Source organism: Salarias fasciatus, chromosome 12 (genome assembly GCF_902148845.1).
Source record: "Salarias fasciatus chromosome 12, fSalaFa1.1, whole genome shotgun sequence".
Classification (NCBI taxonomy): domain Eukaryota; kingdom Metazoa; phylum Chordata; class Actinopteri; order Blenniiformes; family Blenniidae; genus Salarias; species Salarias fasciatus.
In genome coordinates this window covers 28319212-28336966 of record NC_043756.1, presented here as the reverse complement: position 1 = coordinate 28336966, position 17755 = coordinate 28319212, and the positions used below count along the sequence as shown (strand labels likewise).

General features: G+C 45.8%; 1 long non-coding RNA gene across 1 annotated transcript; it reads left to right on the top strand.

Annotated features, from left to right (window-relative positions):
• The first annotated feature begins 14088 nt into the window (after positions 1–14088).
• LOC115398514 (uncharacterized) lies at positions 14089–16841 on the top strand. Its single transcript, XR_003932579.1, has 2 exons — positions 14089–15140; positions 15912–16841. It is a non-coding gene; the product is annotated as an uncharacterized LOC115398514 (long non-coding RNA).
• The last annotated feature ends 914 nt before the right edge of the window (positions 16842–17755 follow it).

The following is a 17755-nucleotide window of genomic DNA, read 5'->3' as shown; positions in this document are numbered from 1 at the left end:
CAAATCGTCACATGCTGCACTAATGGCCGAAAGATATTCTTTCAAGTTTTGCATAAAAAAAATAAATGATGAAACCTAATGAAATATAGAATATCTTCTGATGTGATTTAGGCTAAATAAGGGCTCTTTTACACTACAGTGGTGCTGAAAGCAACTTGCTTACTATGACCTCAGTAAAGGGTCCTTCTGCACAAGAACCCTTTACCCGTAGTAAGCAAGTTGCGTTTTCAGGACAAGAACAATGGCGGTCTGCAGAGTAGATTTCGAGTTGACAGTCACTGTCGCCGCAATTCAACTTGGTCGTCTGTCCATTTGAACGTCCTTGTACTCGCCACATTGTTCTCTGCCTGCAAAAATGATGCGTTTTCACTTAAAATGTCGAGTGATTGTTGCTCAAATCTGCTTCAGTAGGGGGTAAAACAAGATTATTTTTTCAATAAAAGATGAAGGTCAAGGGTCTCAAACCTTGAAGTCAAAAATATAATCTGGTTGCCATTTTATGTAGTTTTTCTCAACACAGTTAAAATCCCTATTTTGTGGTTTATACACTAAAATCCGATTCTATTCTAAAGAAGAAGCAGCAGAAGAAGATGAGTTATGACAATTTGCATATTTCCGAATTCCTCAAACATGCAAGTGGCCCTCCATCAGTGTTGCCAGTAGTGGCCCCACCCCTGGCTTCTTCAAGACCCCTGATGGATTTTACCAGAGGGACCAACTTCATCAAGACCTGACCCGATGAAGAATATCCGACTTCAGCCGTCAGAATGTTCAAGCATCAGTACGCTCCCCCTCCCCACACACTTTTTTTTTTTCCTCAAGCCAACACGCCATCATCAACAAACAGTGTAATCCCTCATCCTCATATCTTGACATATTTACCCCGGCCACCCCAAGCACCTTGTTATTTTAGTATCCGTGGCTTTTCCACAACACGTCGATGAATGACAGTGCTGAAATGAGGGGAAATATTTTTTCATTTAGCCAGGAGTTTGGGAGTGTTTCATCTTATTGCTCAAATGACGGGCTTTTAATGCCGCAGCATTCATAACCCATGCCTCTTATCACGGCTCCCTCCAACACTTGATGGAATTTGCCATCGCACAATGGTTGGAAAATACACTTCAAAGGCAAGACGCATCTAATCTCCTCCACTCTGCACATTGCAAATTTGCTGTGATAATAAGATCCTGCCTTCCCAAGCGTTCTTAGGGATCTGAACCAAGGATGAGAATTTCATCTCCCTCTCTCTGTCCTTCTGTTTCTTTCTATCGCGCTCTTCCCCCAGTGTGGCATTGACGGGAGGAGGAGGACGACGAAGAGGAGGAGGAGGAGGCTGTGCTGCAGTTTGAGAGAATCTCCGCAACAGCAGTACTGCATATCTGTGGAACCCATCCCCATCCTTATGTAAAAGCCCTATTTTACAGATTTATGCTACGCACACACACACACACACACACACACACACACACACACACACACACACACACACACACACACACACACACAACAAGATCGAGGCACGACTGACAGCACAGCACAGTGACCTAGTTTCCATGTGGCCCAGAAAGATCAAGCATGACTCCCTCAGAACTGCTACGGGCACAAAAACCTGGTTCAGTGCGTTCAGTCAGGCCAGTGCACATCGGCGAGCAGCCAACCTACCAATCGCACTGCAACAGGGAGCCGCTTTAACCACGGCCCGCCACGCAGCGGGACTCAGCATCCCCGAACAACCTCGCCAAAAGCTCGCAGGACGAGCAGCGGCTGCAGAGCGAAAAAGAAACGAGGGGAACGGAAAGGACGGCGGGCAGGAAGCGCTCGCAGGTAAAGTTGTGTTTAGTCTGGCGGAGGGCAGGTTGAGGACAGGCTTGTCATCGTCGGCACAGCTGCGGGACATGCTGCAACAACAGCCCCTCCAACCCCCCTGCTGCCCCGCTCCCAGCGCCCTACATACACCGCTCCACCCCCCTCCAGGTTATCTGTACACATGGAGAAGGTTATGGGTAGAGATGCTATCACAGAGACAAATTAGCACAACAAAGAGGTGTTTTAGAGAAAAGGCCCACCAGGATAATTAGCTGATCCTTCGCCGAGATGCCGCGTTTGATACTGAGCAACATGCTAATGTAAAGACGCACAGCCAAACGTTCGGGGAGGAGGCCCGATTTGAGCCACGGTCATGCTAAGAAAACTATGGCAATAAAAATAACAGTGTGAAATTGCTGCTTTCATCAACCAAACTGGTCTCATTTTTCTTACAACTTTTCATTTCCTAAAGAAACGGTTTCACACCGAAACTCTTCCAGCACAGAGGGAAAGTTTTTAGCCCAACTTAGTATAAAACCTGAGGGCTAACGCTAACTGCTACCTGAGTACACGATGAAAATGTAAAAAATAACAATAACAGTGAATTAAGAAACACTTAAACAACATAAATGTTGTATATGAGGTGAAATCAGTCCATTGTTTTCATTAATGTATTCATCCCTTTCTGCTATTATAGCATGTAATGCTTTTTAAACAATCCTTTCCCGTTTTTTTTTTTTTTTTACTGTAAAATTTTGTAACAGAAAAATATGAAGGTCTTTCTATGAAACAACTGGCCAGGATGAATTCATTAACAGTGCTATTTTCTCTAATAATGTTCATTTTGACTGGCAAATTATTGGTAGTATACAGCTAACTGGGAAGTAAATGAGGATGCAGTAGCTTGGAGGATACAGCTTTAATCAAAATTCATTTCGGACACAAACTTTAGTTAACTGCTTATAAAGACACATTTTTACATAACGTATGGAGTCTAACCAAGGTATTTAATACTTTACAAGTATTGTAACGGAACTGTATGAGGTAAATGGTGGTCCTCAATAGTGTTTAAAAGTATATTATCCCTTGTATTTTGATCTAATCTCCAAACTAAATGATTATTCTTAAGCAGTGGTGTCCAAACTCCTTTTACTGAGGGCCACACACAGAAAACCACACAAACCACGAAGTAAAGTATCATCACTAAAACCTTTGGAGATGATCTGTACAACATGCTTCCCTGAATTTATTCAGTTCAGCTATTTTTAGCATCAACAGCAACATTATTCCTGATTTTGTTGAAGGGTGAACTCAGACACATCGGCTCTCAAAGAGCTTATTATTGAGACAGTTCGTCTTCCAGCAGCCCTTCTGTAGTCCGTAGCCTTGAAGCAACTCTCGAGTTGATAGTCTTCCAGCTGTCTTGTCCGAGCTTTGAACAATGAATCACAAATTTACCATTATTGTATTATCAAAGTGTTGAGTGAAAGACCAACATGCATGATACATTATGTTCTCATGGAATGAGCCTCATGTTTGGTAAATTCAAAACGACAGAATTTAAAACATGATTGAAAGGTTTAATCATTCAAAACTAATTCACAAAACCTCATCAACTAATTCAAAAGGTTTAATCAATCGATGACAAAGAGTTGTTCGAAAGAACAAATTACAATCACTGAGTATAGTGTTTGTGTTTATCACCTATCACATTGTTAATCACAATACTCGACATTATCGAATATCTCATGGTTCCCTGATGTCGTGCAGCTTTGTTACCTCGTGGTAAAGCACGTTTCATCCCATGACAGTTTATTTCTTACATCTCCCTTTGAGTTAAATCAAAGTAAACATTGGGCCCAGTTGGTGCTCAAGCCATATTTTGGACATCTCAGTTCAAAGGCAACATTGGAGAAAAGAACTCAATCTGAACCTGAAGATTTGCTGAATGTTTTGACATAAATACGTCACTATCACACTGGAAAGTTAACACTGCTCATTCTGTTTTTAGGTTTTAGAGGTTCAGATACCAAGTGGGAAAAAACTGGATATAGTTTGTGTAGAAAATTGATGGTTATGCTGCATTACATGACATAACCTGAAGCTTCAGACGAGAGACTCTCCAGAGCTGCTATTACATTGATGATACACATTTGGTTTTTAGCCTTTAGAAAAAGCAGGTTTTCCTTGTAGCTGTTCAGATTACCTTCAAGACAGACTGCGGACCCAGTTTCAGACGTCCGATTTGCCCAAAAACATTACTGTGAAGCCAAGACTGCTGGAATAGCTGATTCTCACCAGAATACAAAGGTAGGAACCTCCAGAATGAAAGACCAGGACATTTTTTGCAGTGATTCAGGCATCTGATGAAGATTGTCACTTCTCAGAGGTTTGACAGAGATTGGACAAAGATATCCAACTATGAGGAGGCGACAAGGTGCAGCCAGGACTCGCTGGAAAGAGTCAGTCTCTGGCTTGGTCTGGGAGTGACTTGGGGTTCCCCCAGAGGGACTGGAGGAAGGTGGCGGAGGGGTAGAGACATCTGGGCTTCTTTGCTCTCTCTCCTGTCTTTATGGATGGGTGGATGGATTACTTAATATGATATTAACCATACTCTCAGACAAGACACCTGAGGAGTTGCTATTACGTGCGGAAGAGGTTTCCTTTTATTTCTGTTTTGATCTGAGAAATCGTTCCTGTATGCTTACAACCCCTCAGATTATCACCTATGAAGTCTTTAGATCCCGTCTCTGATCGCTGATTTGCAAGAACATCCAAAGCCCTCTAAATAAAAGCCCTGGGCAGTTTCCCCAAGTCTGCCTCAGATTGTACAATACATCTTATTCTGGGTTTCTTTAACATCTGCAAATCTGACTTTTACAACCTCAGAGCAGGCAGAGCCTCGGGCCGCTCATGTGATCTCTGACAACCCCCCTTTGAAGGGGGTCCCTGAGACCGGGCTGGGAATCAGGCTGGTAGTGGGTGCTGAAAACACTCAGAAAAATTGCTATGGTGTGAGGATGTGCTGCAATAACTGATGCAACTTCGGGAAACGGGAACAACATAATGGAGAACCATTTCTTTGTGACGACAAAATCAGGAGCAACGACAAACACAAATTGTACTAATCCAGCTCAAACAGTTCTGCATCTTTTTAAGTTTTTGGAGAAGTTGCCTTTCAGGAAAGCGACTCATCCTCTTCTTATAATCCGTACATCTCCGGTATTAAGCCTGACAGCAGAAACAGCGAGACGCGTCAATGCTGAGAAACCTGTACTTTGGGACTTCCTGGTAAGTCAGACCTGACAGGGAAGTGAGTTCTAAACTTTGTGCGGTGGGAACGCATCAGTCCGACTTCAGAGGGTGGGAGTCAGGAGGAAGTTGTACATCGGACGGGGCGGATCAGCTCGGCCATGCCGATATCCCCCTTTAATATCATCCCAGCGTGACTGCGAGGCGAGCGGTATTCTGTTAGAGCCAAACAAAAGGCTTGTGCGGCAGCGTGCTGCCGAGCGTGGAGCGCTGCATGTTATCCAGGTCAGAGTGATCTAATCAGGTGTGAATGAAAGCACTTGGCCGCGCTCCAGGCCTCGCAATGCCGTCATCTCTCAGGGGGAAGGGAAACACACACACACACACACACACACACACACACACACACACACACACTGGTCTAACTAGACATACAAGTACATAACAACAGCAAACTAGATGAAACCGAAATCATGCTAACAAAACTGCTGTACGTGTAAATCTATGAGTTACATTGTTGGAAATTACATATTAAACAGTAAAGAAAATCAATATATTAAGATGGAATCATGTTATGTTACGTATCTTCACCTTCTGAAACTAATCGTCAGAAGCAAGTTTACAAAGTTGAAAAAAAAAATTGGAACCTAACGCAGAATATTTCAGATATTACATTAAATTTTAGGCTGAATAAAATAATAAAGCAGAAGTCATACGGTAAGCTGTTGAAAGAAATCATTTTTCCAAAAAAATGACAATTGCCGAAAGTTCATGAAGAAGTCGACAAAATAACTACATGTGTTCATTGTTCAAACATGTGACTACGATATATAAGATCAGCTACAAAATAGCTTTTAAGTAGGACAATTTTTACTACTGCAGTCTTGCTACAAAAGAAGAAAATAAATGTTAAACTGGGACATTAAGAATAGAAATGTGTAAATTAGCTCCAGCTAAGGCTAACGGTGACTACGCTTAATACCAAACAAAACACAACAGTCCAGATAGAATTAAAAAAAAATGCATGAAAGCTAATTTAACCAACATGAATCAAAGACAGTGATTAGATTCAAATGTTCAAAAACTGAAAAAACGGACATTTTGAACCGTAACCACGGCACAGCTTGCTATCCCAATTTCTTGCAATGCCATCCAGAAATGTGTTTTAAAACGAAAGGCAGTTAAAGGTCCACCACATTTATCCTTGAAAGTTAACATATCCGGAGATTTAGAACAACAAGGAATCATGTGTATCACTGATGCAACATTGCTAACTTGCATACATACTTAGCCACAACTGCTGTTACCCTCATTCCCTGAGGCGCACCTTATCGATCATGATAGAAGGAGAAAGACAACAGGTCTTAACATCATTAGCACCACTAGCAGCTTTGTATTTCACAATAAATATTCAAATACACTGAACATATTCTAGAAGCAGCTTTGTGCTTCCTAGCTTTTTGTACTCTCAATGAAAGTACTGTCGAACCACGGTTGGAAGACGAGAACCAAGAGTTTCAAAACCAGAGCTTTTAGAAACTAAAATCTGTGACGCTCTGTAGCCCTGACTAGTACCCAGGAGGATGCGTGCCAGTAAAGCAGCATAAAAGGGTTGTTTTTTCTTTAAACCTACTGATGTTTCAAGTGCAAATTAACAGGTGACAAAGTCGACTTACCAACACATCTTTGTGGTATTTTGTTGTTCTGAGGATGGTCACAGGTGGAGTTGTACAGATAGAAACTGTTCATTAATGGGGAAAGTTCTTAATATTTTTTGGAAAATATACACTGAACCAAGGCAAATATCACAAAGCTCGTCTAAATGTGTGACTGTTGGTGCAGAAACACCACAATGAAGGACAAAATTGGGTCAATCGTTGACGAATGCGATAGAAAGACAAACATTCCAGCACTATATATGTTTGAATCTGCATACAGGAAGAACTTTTACTGAAGTTAAAGAAGAACCTCTTTTAATCTGAATGCATCTATAAATGAAAGAGCACTTTCTTTTATTTAATTTTTTTCCCCAGTATCTGTTGTCCACAGCTGCTCCACAGTGGATGAAAAGCCTCTTCGGTTCATGAAATCCCTGCAGCCATCTGAAGGCAGCAGGACACATATGTTGATAAGTCTGCAGCCTCCAATTTGATAAGTGCCGCACCAGAGCACAGCGCCATCATCACGCACCACCGTACACTTTTTTTTTTCCAATTTAACCTACACTTCTGCTACAGAATAACCCTGCACACACTTCCACATGCTCAAGGTTGGTTGGTTAAAACTGTGTAATCTGCCTGTTTATGCGGGAGACATCGGATTATCGGGGCTCATTAATACCATGCGTCATGACCTCTTTTCCCATTTTTTTTTTCAGCATTTCATATTTTATACATTTCGGTACACTGAGCATCATATTTTTGTGATGTGACCATTTACAGCATGAGCTAGAGTGGAAATGATTCACTTGCCTCGGTGAATCGTCCTCCAGCCTGACCGAGATAATACTTGGGACCAATGAGTGAACCCATGACTGTTTTTGCCTGTTAACCAATTTTAAAACAATTCTTTGACTGTTAAAACAGCAAACTGTTTAAGAGGTCATCATTTCCGTGTGATCTAAACCAAAAAAAAATCATTAAATTATCAGAATTAAGTGTAATCAACAATGTGATGATGTTTCCGGTTAAATTGAAATTTTCTTTCATTTGAAATTGGAAAAACAATTTACTGGTATTTAGCCTTTACAGATAAAATGCTTTAATCTGAATCAAATTTAAGTGGAAAAAAAAAAACCCTGCTTTTGTAAGAAAAAAAAGTATGGAGTTCAAATATAAAAGTACAGTGAAAAAAAGTAAGTTGCAGATAACCTGTAATTGGTAGAAACATTTGGTGTTTTCAGCGACAGCAGGATACATGGAAATGATGAGAGGTGTGGGAAAAAGTAAATTCTCCCATTCAGTGTCAACGATGATTCGATACGTCGATGACTTGCTGCAATTCGTTCGAGGCCATGTCCTTTAGTTAGAACACATGCACTCTGATTATTGCTAATCAAAATATGATACTGTGTTTTAGTCCCTTTTTTTTTTTTTAACATGAATTGCAATAGGTTATTGGTTTTTCAGGAAATGAACTACTAATTTTAGCAAAAATGCTTGAATTTTACATGGAAATGACAAAAACAAAATGACAAAACAAAGAACAAAAACAAACAAATGGCCATGCTTTTCTTGACAGTTTTGTCTTATTCTATACGTTGATGACTTATCCCAATTTGTTTCTGGGTGCATGTTCTTGAGTTACATTCAAAAAGAGATCAATTCTGGAAATGAACACACAATTTTTCTAGATTTTCTATTTTTATTTTTTTCCAGGAGCTACAAACTCCTATCTGAATGAAATTTGAACACTACTAATGAAGAAAGAGAAAAACTTATCATCATGGCACTGTAGTTTTGTCCAATAGTTGGAATAAATTTACTCTTGATAAAACTGGGAAATTATTGCAAAATGAACCAATGTGAAGCAGTGTGGATTTTTGATATTGTGATGTGTTGGATGAAAACTGAGCCACTTTCATTATTTAAAGAAAACTATTTCAAAGCAACATAGAAATCGTATTGAGCAGAGTGATTTGAATCTGCTTCAGGGAGTCCTTCAACACCTAAAATTACATATATCAAAAGTGCATAAAATGTGTTGTTTTTTGTGTGTATGTATGCATTTATGTATGATATGGGGGCACAGACTCCCACCACCTTGAAAAAAAAAAACCCCAAATGATTATACTGCTGAATTATTCTAAAATTATATAATTTCTTCATAGTAACACAGAAAAAGATGCATCTGCAGAGCGCAGCCTTCATTGTGATCTATGGATGGACACCGCCGCCCCCGTGTCTCCGCTCTACTCCACCGTCAATGACAGCAATGATCGGGGACATTTACAGGTGCATTTAGCATCCAATTCTGCTTTAAAAAGAATTCATTTCTTTTTTAAAGCCAACATGAAAACAGCTCAAACATGAACGACACACTTTAACAAACAGGATGCATGCTTGTAAAAACAATTTCCTTTTTAAACCATCTAATTTCCAAACCCTTAAAGATCACTGATAAGCCTTCATAGTGTTCGATGAAAATCCCCGGAGGTTTATTTCGAGTAAAAGAAATTCCATTATCGAAAAATGTTTGATGGGAGAATTCACCTCTTTGGTTTCAGCTCTTCATCTACATCTCCACACGGTGTGACCGCGGCAGTTAACACTCCAGTAAAAAAAAAAAAAAAAAAAAAAAAGAAAAGAAAAAAAGAAAAAACTCTCAGGATGTTGAGGTTTGTTGTTTTTTGGTGGGTTTTTTTTTTTCCCTTTTTCCTCCAACAGTGTCACTCATGCTCCGCCCACCCGCACAGCGGCAGCCATTCAATGGAGAAGCCTTCTGCTTTCAATGGTCTGAGCTCAGAGCCAATCCTGCGCGCACCCCCCCACAACACACACCCCACCCCACCCTGTCGGGCCCGTCAGCCAATGGCGGCGGCCCCTCGCTGCACACGTGACCCTGTGTGCTGCTGTCCATCAACTGCCTCATATATAGTGCATGCGAGAAAATGTGGAGCAGTTCAATAACTTGCGTCGCAGCCAGGCTCTCGTGTGTGTGTGTGTTTGTGTGTGTGTGTGTGTGTGAGGGTGGGGTGGGGTGGGGGGATTGGGGGGGGGGGGGGGGGGGGTGCATGCATGTGGGAATGCGTGTGCTTGTTTATCTGTGTAGAAGCACAGGAGGAATGGGAGGGTGGAAGAGAGCGAGAGAGAAAGAAAGGGAGAGAGAGGGAGAGAGAGAGGGAGAGAGAGATTTGTAAGGCACTTGTATTTGCAAACTACTGGCTGAGTTCCCACTAGAGGCAGAGAGATCAGACTGAAAGACTGTGTGTCAGGAGTGTGTGTGTGTGTGTGTGTGTGTGTGTGTGTGTGTGTGTGTGTGAGAGAGACTGAAAGAGAGGAACCCGTTCAACCCTTTCCAGACGCAACTTTTCAGCCCGTCTGCGCGAGGCTTTCTCCCCGGCTTTGGAAGATTTTCGCTCCCCCGTCTTTGATTTTGATTCCCCGTCTTCTCCTCTTTATCTTCCTCCTCCTTCCCCTCCTCCTCCATCCCGTCAACACAGACTCACGCCGCTGAACTTTGGGCCACACTTTGGGTAAGTATATGAACTTGAAATCTTTTTTTATAGCCAAACCATTTTCCCGTTTGACTTGAAAGCAAAATTCCAAAACCTTATCTAAAAAAAAAGGAAACTTTCTTCTTCTAAAAATGCTGTTTGAGCTACAATCCATGTTTGAAGTGATTGCACGCGTTGTGTTGGTTTGTCAAAGTAGACAGAGGCTCTGTGTGTGTGGGAGAGTTTTGAAAAGGATGTATGTGCTAAAAAAGAAAAAAAAGAGAGAGAGAGAGAGAAAGAGAGAGAAGGGGGAGGTGGGACAGAGAGATTGTGTGTGCCGGACAAAGTGTGCCAAGTGTGAAAAGTGTGTGTGTGTGATTTTTTTTTTTTTTTTTTTTTTCTGAAGCTGGCTCTGTGGGAATGCGGACCGCGGTCTCCGGTAGCGATGTTTGACTGGGGAGGAACTGAGCCAGACAGTAGACAAAAGCGAGCAGGGCCGTCCAGACAGGGCAGGTCAGCCATTAGAGGCTGCAGGAGGGGGGACAGGTCAGCCAGCTGCTGCCCCCTCCCTCCACCGGGGGGGTGGGGTGGGCTGGAGGGGACACCCCGCCTTCAGGGCCGACCGCGCTCCGCTTCATGACCACCTCGCCAAAAATATGCTCACCTTGCAACTTTTTTTTTCTCCCTCCCAACGCTTTTTTTTTTGGGGGGGGGGGGGGGTGAAAAAAAAAATCCCATCATGCTTAGCAAATCCGGAATCAAAGAATAAAAACTGAACGCGGTTCGATTGAGAAATCATTTTGATTCGCTGTGAAATTTATTTGCCGCCGGTTCGCGTGGGAATTTTTCTTTTTTTTTTTTTTCCTTTTCACCTAGCCGACTTGGAAAAAAGCCAGACGTCGGTAACTCGGCGGAGTTAGCAAGACGTCTGCGTAGCGGTGAAAACGAAGGAAGTGTAAACGTAGGTGGCGGTTAAATTTAGACACCGACCGAGGAGGAAGAATTGGAGAAACTGTAATTTTCTATTCCCCTTTCTCGATGGCTTTGCTCCCTTCCGCAGGCTTGCGTGGGGGTCAATGGGTTTGGAGTGTGTTCAGTGACAGGAAACGCTGGCCGTCCACATGTATGTGTGTGTGTTTTCTTTTTTTTTTTTTTTTTCTTTTTGGTCCCAGCTCTGCTTTTGTGTAAAGCTCTTAATCCACTGCATAAAGCTGTGTGCGTGAGGGAGTAGCAACAACTGACAAAAACATGTCTCCAGATCACAGATGTACGCCACGTCAAAAAAAAAAAAAAAAAACCTCACAGGCTTAACACCAGGGTGGACAAAACAACACACACGTAAAGTCTGGATTGATATCTCAGTGCCTGTGATGACGGGTAAAAGCCGTCGACAGCTGCTGCAGGAAGTGGGAAAAACAAGTGGCATGGCCTCAGGATTTGAAAAATGAAGGAAAAAAAAAACTGTCCAGACTGCGGTCTGGAAAACATTAATTACCAAAAAAAAAAAAAGTGTGTGTTGCACATCTGAGGCCAGCAAAAGCAGAATGCGAGACGCTCTCTGAAATGCCTGCACATGTAGAGTCTTGTTAGTCAGATACACATCTCAGCCCTCACGACCGGCAACCAAACTCCTGCAACTCCACAACTCCAATCAGCGGCGGCTTTGAGCAAGGCCGTCGCCGCGGCGCAGATCTGTGCTCCGGCCTACACGCAACTTCTAATACAGGGCTGTTTTGTCTCCGAATGAAAGAGGAGGGGGGGACAGAGAGAGAGAGAGAGAGAGAGAGAGAGAGAGAGAGAGAGAGAGAGAGAGAGAGAGAGAGAGAGAGGGCACAAACTTTGCTGATTGTTAAAGGATTACAGGTTGACAAAGTCCTTTGTTGACACACTGATAACATTTGGACTCTGTGGAGGTGAACTTGGGGATTACATTTTTTTTCTCCCTCGTCCCTAACAAGGCTGTGTAGAAAACACATGTGGGGGGTGGAGGGGTGGAGGGAGGGGGGATGTTGTGAAGTCCAATGTCACTTGTTGATTGGCTGGTCAGTTGAGAGAAGTTGTGGCCCCTGAAGCTAACTTCCCAAACCCACCAGGACCCCAGACCGAGCCCAGCCGGATCCGGAGCCCGTTCTCACATGGACTTTGGTCCGAGGACTGGAGGTTGTGCGTAAGCCCCCTCTGAACCCCGTGCTCCCTCACAGGCCTTGTGTGTGTGTGTGTGTGTGTGTACCTGGATTTGAATAGAAACCAGACAGCGATGCCCTCCCCGCCTCCGCCCCCTCCTCCTCTGTCACCACTCCCGCGCGGGACAATGAGGATTTGTTAGCGCTCAGCCGCGAGCCTGCTGACACAAAGCGCCCAGCCTCCCCAGTCCCCGGACCGGGAGCGCAGCAGAGCCCAGGCGCAGGCGGGCAGGACACCAGCGGGGGGCCCCGGGTTGGCCGGGCGGGGGCAGAGACTGGAGGAGGGGGTGCAGTTTTGCAGGGGTGGGATTAGCAGACAAGGGCTCGGGGTTGGGGGATGGTCGCCTGAAATGAACAGGAAATTACTGCCTTTGATGAGGCGGAGGCAGATTCGCACAGGCTGAACTCCTCTGGGCCTCTTCCCTCGGCCGTAAAAAAAAAAAAAAAAAAAAAAACCTGTTTGAGCAGAAAATGTCAAAACACTTCAAGGCCCCCATGTGTCACTTCCCTCTGGCTACGATGGAGTTGTTAAGTCTATACACAGGTGCTAAGCAAACACTTGCAAAAGTTTGCACTTTTCCTCCCGCTCGCCGTGTCTCCTCCCCCCGCCCCCATCAGACAGCAGCCCCCTGACCATGTCATGGGAATCCTATTAAGCACTGTGTCCATCCGACCCATTTTTACCCGGTGGAGGGAAGGAAAAATTCACAGCTCACTCCGTATCGTACTGCGGAGAAAGCGCAGATGCCGCCATTTATATTTAGCCTTCCACAATGAATATTTCAAAACCGTCGAGGGTGTGGAGAATATCATAAACACAGCAGTCGCCACTTCAAAACGACGCCGAGCAGAGATGAGGAGATAGAGTGAGGTGTAAAATCTGGATTTTGTATGCTTTCAATGAAGTTCGATTTGTCTTGGTTAAGCACAAAAGACAAAAGAAGATTGCGAGCGAATTTTCGCTGCGCGCTTCCCGCCGAGGCCTTCAGCCACGTCGGACTCAGACCGCAGGACGAGTGGGCGCTCCGCTACGCTCCCTGTGTTTTTTTTTTTGTTTTTTTTACGAGGTTGCTCCCTGCCTGCTTCGCAATTAATTCTGATTCAGCGTCTTAGGAGAGAATGGCGTTCTTTCCACCGACGCCCACTCGGGTCGGAGTCTCCCGGACGTCTCGGGCGGCGCTGGGAGCTGCGTGAGGGGAGATGGTAATGCGTGTTCACTGAATATCAGGGTCGATTAGAGAGCCTCGTCTGGCCGAGCTGCAGCAGATTAGACAGGCGGAGCAGATACAGGCCGCGGGCTGGTCGTCTGGCGCTCTGACCCACATTGCTCTGATGTGCACGTCACTTCCCATTACGCTGACGATTGGACACCGCATCAGCTGAGCGCGCTGTGATCTGCATACCCTCCCCGCGGGCCAAGCCTCGCTCCTCAAACCCCCCCACCCCCACCCACCACCACCTCGCTAACCTCACGCTGTCATATGCCAACCTTAGCTGTCCTCCCGCTCGGCCTACAGGAAGTGTCGGATGAGTCACAGCGAGGCATCGCCGCGCCGCTCCGCCGTCCGAACGGCGTGTGGGAGGCGGATTTGGCACGCTAGCACAATGTTGACCTTGATGCTAATATCCAACTTTCAGCACATCAAGTCAAATTAGTGAGAGCTCGTGACAGGGGGTGGGGGGGGCTGTGTTTTCAGTCAGAAGCAGCGTGGAGCTGATTTTGAGTCAAGTGCCTGCGTCGGAGGCCGGCCAGGGCAAATATTTACATCAACAGCTCCAAGTTTTCATGTCAGCTGGCTGTTTTTCCTCTTTGTGTTTTTCTGTCTGAGGGGCCTTGTGTTTACAGGCTCAGGCTCGGGTCGTCTCTCTGGTTTTCATAGGGTTCGGATGGTTGATGAAGTGTGGTGAGTCTTAAGCGACAGCCACTCAACCTCATCACACTGAATGAGGACTGCTTTGGCTCGGTTGGTCGTCATTTAATCAGAAGGTTGCAGGTTCGATTCCCCATCTCCTGAAGTCCACATGTTGAGGTGTCATTGAGCAAGACAGAACCCCAAACTGTTCCCAGGGGATGGCTTGAGCACCTTGCCTCTTTTAGGAGTGTGAGTGTGTGAATGTGAGTGTGAATGGGTGAATGTGATTAAAGAACTAGGAACCAGTCAAGGTGCTAAATATGTGGAATCCATTTACCAAACTCCAACTAAATCACATTTATTTATAAAAAAAAATAGTGTCACAACTAAATACTGCAAGAAGATGACCCGTTAGCCACTCGGCGTGTGAGCCGGTAAGAGTGAATAATGCCAGGAGCCTCCCGTCTTTACGTAGAGCTCCTGACGGCGAGGAGGACTTTCAGCTGTTCGGCGTAAGTGCAGAACACTTTTAATATTGAATGCCGTGCCAAATTTGATCACTGACATTTCAACAAGCACTCGGGACCAGAAATACACGCACGCAGCCGGCGGTGCTGTCAGCGGCGCGCCTGTGCACCGCGAACGCCGGCGCACATAAAGAGTGAAAGAGGCCTCGGTGGCGGCTCTGCAGCTGGCTGACAGAGACAGGTCTGTTTGCAGGCTGCCTGAAAGATAATTGGCAGCTATGGAGTGAAAAGCGGGCTCAGCAACAGATAAGGGCCGTGTGGAAAGCTCCGTAATCAGCGCGGATTAGCAAATGATAAATCATGGGTTCACACAAGTATGCTGTCACTGCTGGAAGAGAGAGAGAGAGAGCGAGGGAGAGAGGTAAGACGGAGCGAGCGGATGAGGGAAGATACAGAAAGAGTGGGATCGAGAAGCAGAGAAGAGCGTGAATAGCAAGGGAAGATGTGGATGTTTTTGCTGTAATTCAAAAGGAAAACACAATAATACCATCTAGCAGGTCAGCAGGAGAGGCAGACTGAGAAGGGAAGGAGGGGGGATGAAAAGAGAGGAGAAATTAAAAGCTCTGCCAACACTCAGGCTAATACAATCTTCTGCCTGTCAGATTACCTTCTTTAATCCAGAAAGGTTTAACGCCTCTTAGAAATCTGAAAGGAGACATGAATTCAGCAGAGATTTTCCTCCGCTGGAGAGGGGGAAGGTGCCGGGGAGGAGGGTTAAGTCTCTGAGCAACTCTCCAAAGCACCGGCCTCGACAACTCCGCTGCTGCAACGTCGTCGAAAAATTCAAGCCTCCGCTCAAACAAACACGGGCGACTTGTGCCGCAACGGCCACAGTTGCGCATTCGCCTCTAAAAAATAACCGAACGAGGGATTGCCGCATTTCAGCCCCGAAGCTGAGCGAGAGCGCGGTCGACGGTTCTTTCATAAATACAGTAGGACAAAAAGATGAGCTTAACTTTGGCTTAGGCGGCGCTGATCAGGTCAACAGAGCACAAAGCACGGCGCAGCGCATTAAGGACACAGTGTCCCTGCTGGTAGCGACGCAGCGACACGCTCCCCCGCTGGGATGGGGCACAATGCTTTGTAATGTTTGTCACGCAAAAAAAAAAAAAAAAAAAAAAAAAAGAGCGAGAGAGAGAGAGAGAGAGAGAGACGGTAATGTAGCTTTATGGGAATAAAATGGCGCCGCAGACAAAACACGAAGAGAGGATAATAGCCGTGTTTAGTCTTGAAGGTGTAGCGTCGACCAGAGCTAAAAATGGAGGACAGAGCATTGTGGGAACACGCTTTGCTAAATCAAAGCCTGTCAAATGGTAAAAACCACGCACTTCCAGCTTCGAATTCTGCACATTATACGTCGCATGTTTTGTGTGATGGAGCACGGGTCGCCATTTTTCCCTTTCTTTTTTCTGCCGCGTCTTTGCTGAGCACCTCCGCAGCGTGATTTGGATCACCCCGTCTCGCCTGGAGGTGGCACAGGCAGCATCTGGGCGGGATAAAGGTCGATCAGTATCCAGGTCATTCCCATGCTGGCTCACCCTGCTGGCTCCCACTGATAACGCAAATACGAAATCAGAACCGCCGCCTGCGATTTCCACCCCTCCGCTTATTCCCAGTGCCATTTCTAAATCTCTCAGTGCGCTTTGCGGGTGGGGCGGGGCGGGGTGGGTGCAGGAGACGGAGGGTGCTTTAAGATGATGGCGACGATGGCCCGGTTCCCTCGCCCCCCTGCTGCTCACTGCTGCAGTCCTGGGTGCAGCGAGTTGGACTGCAGGGTAAACGAGGGAAGCGCTGATCCCCCCGCGCTCGTCAGCGATCCCACCACCGCACTGCGTCGACTCGCCAGATTAAAGACGTGGATTATGTGCCATGAGTGAGCGTTGTGTAACCCTTTGTTTGGGTTTCCATCACTTGTTTGCGAGACATTTCTGCACCGTTTTAATGACTCAATTAAGGGCCTTAAACAGTGAAAGAGACGATGAGACTTCCCGAATTACCAGAAATATGCTAGCTGAAGCGCCGATAGTGGGTGTGAGAATCGACAATGCCAGCGTTCAAAAAGGGGCCGCGAGTCTGACCTGGGGATAAAGTCTGTTGAAGATAAAAAGTGGCAGCAGGCACCAGAGAAATGTCACGGTTAAATCCAGAAGACAACCACAAAGGGCTCTCTCATCCCGCTTTGTTCCAGATCCTCCAAACTGCAGCGAAACCCAGCCCGGGATACATATTCATCAGCCTCGGCGCTCACGACTGAAATGAGCCGACAGAGCTTTGGAGAAGAGAGATGAGTGTGACATACAGTGCACTTCTCTCAGGCGAGCCGCGGGAGTGGATAAGTCAGCCGGAGCCAGACTGACGTGATGTGATCAAGTGCATCAGCAGCAGGTTCAAAGGTGCACGGCGGAGAAGGGAAGGAGGGGAGAAACGGAGCCGGCAGACAGACACGTCAATCAGCCGCCGAGAGGGCGAGGATGCTAGCAGACGTGGGAGAAAGGTAAGTCACAGAGCAGGCGGTGCGGCGTGTCGGGGGAAGGAGAGCGAGCGCGGGGTTAATGCCGAGGGAAGGAGCTGGCAGCGGAGATAGGCGCTGGCTCGGCCGCCGTCGAGGGTGCGAGCGAAACCCCTGGAGCCTTGGCATGGTGATCCGTGGCACGTGGAGGCAGGGTGTTTCTGGAAAGGCTTGGCTCTCCGCCTGGAGGAGTCCCTGCACTGGAGCGGGGCCGGCCTGGACGCCGCAGGTTTAAGCCAGTGCAGCTTTTCAAGGGGTAGGAATCGCGTTACCAAAGATCAAGAGAAAGACGAGACTCGCCAAGGAAAATGCAAAGTATGCTGCAAATTTTCATTGGGGTGATCAGAGCGGAGAGTTCTGCGTTCTACAGAGAATTCAGCAGCATCAGTAATGATGATGATGGCTTCATCTAAAAATACCAAACTGCGTTACTCACCATTTCCTGACTCCTTGACCTGGTTTATTCC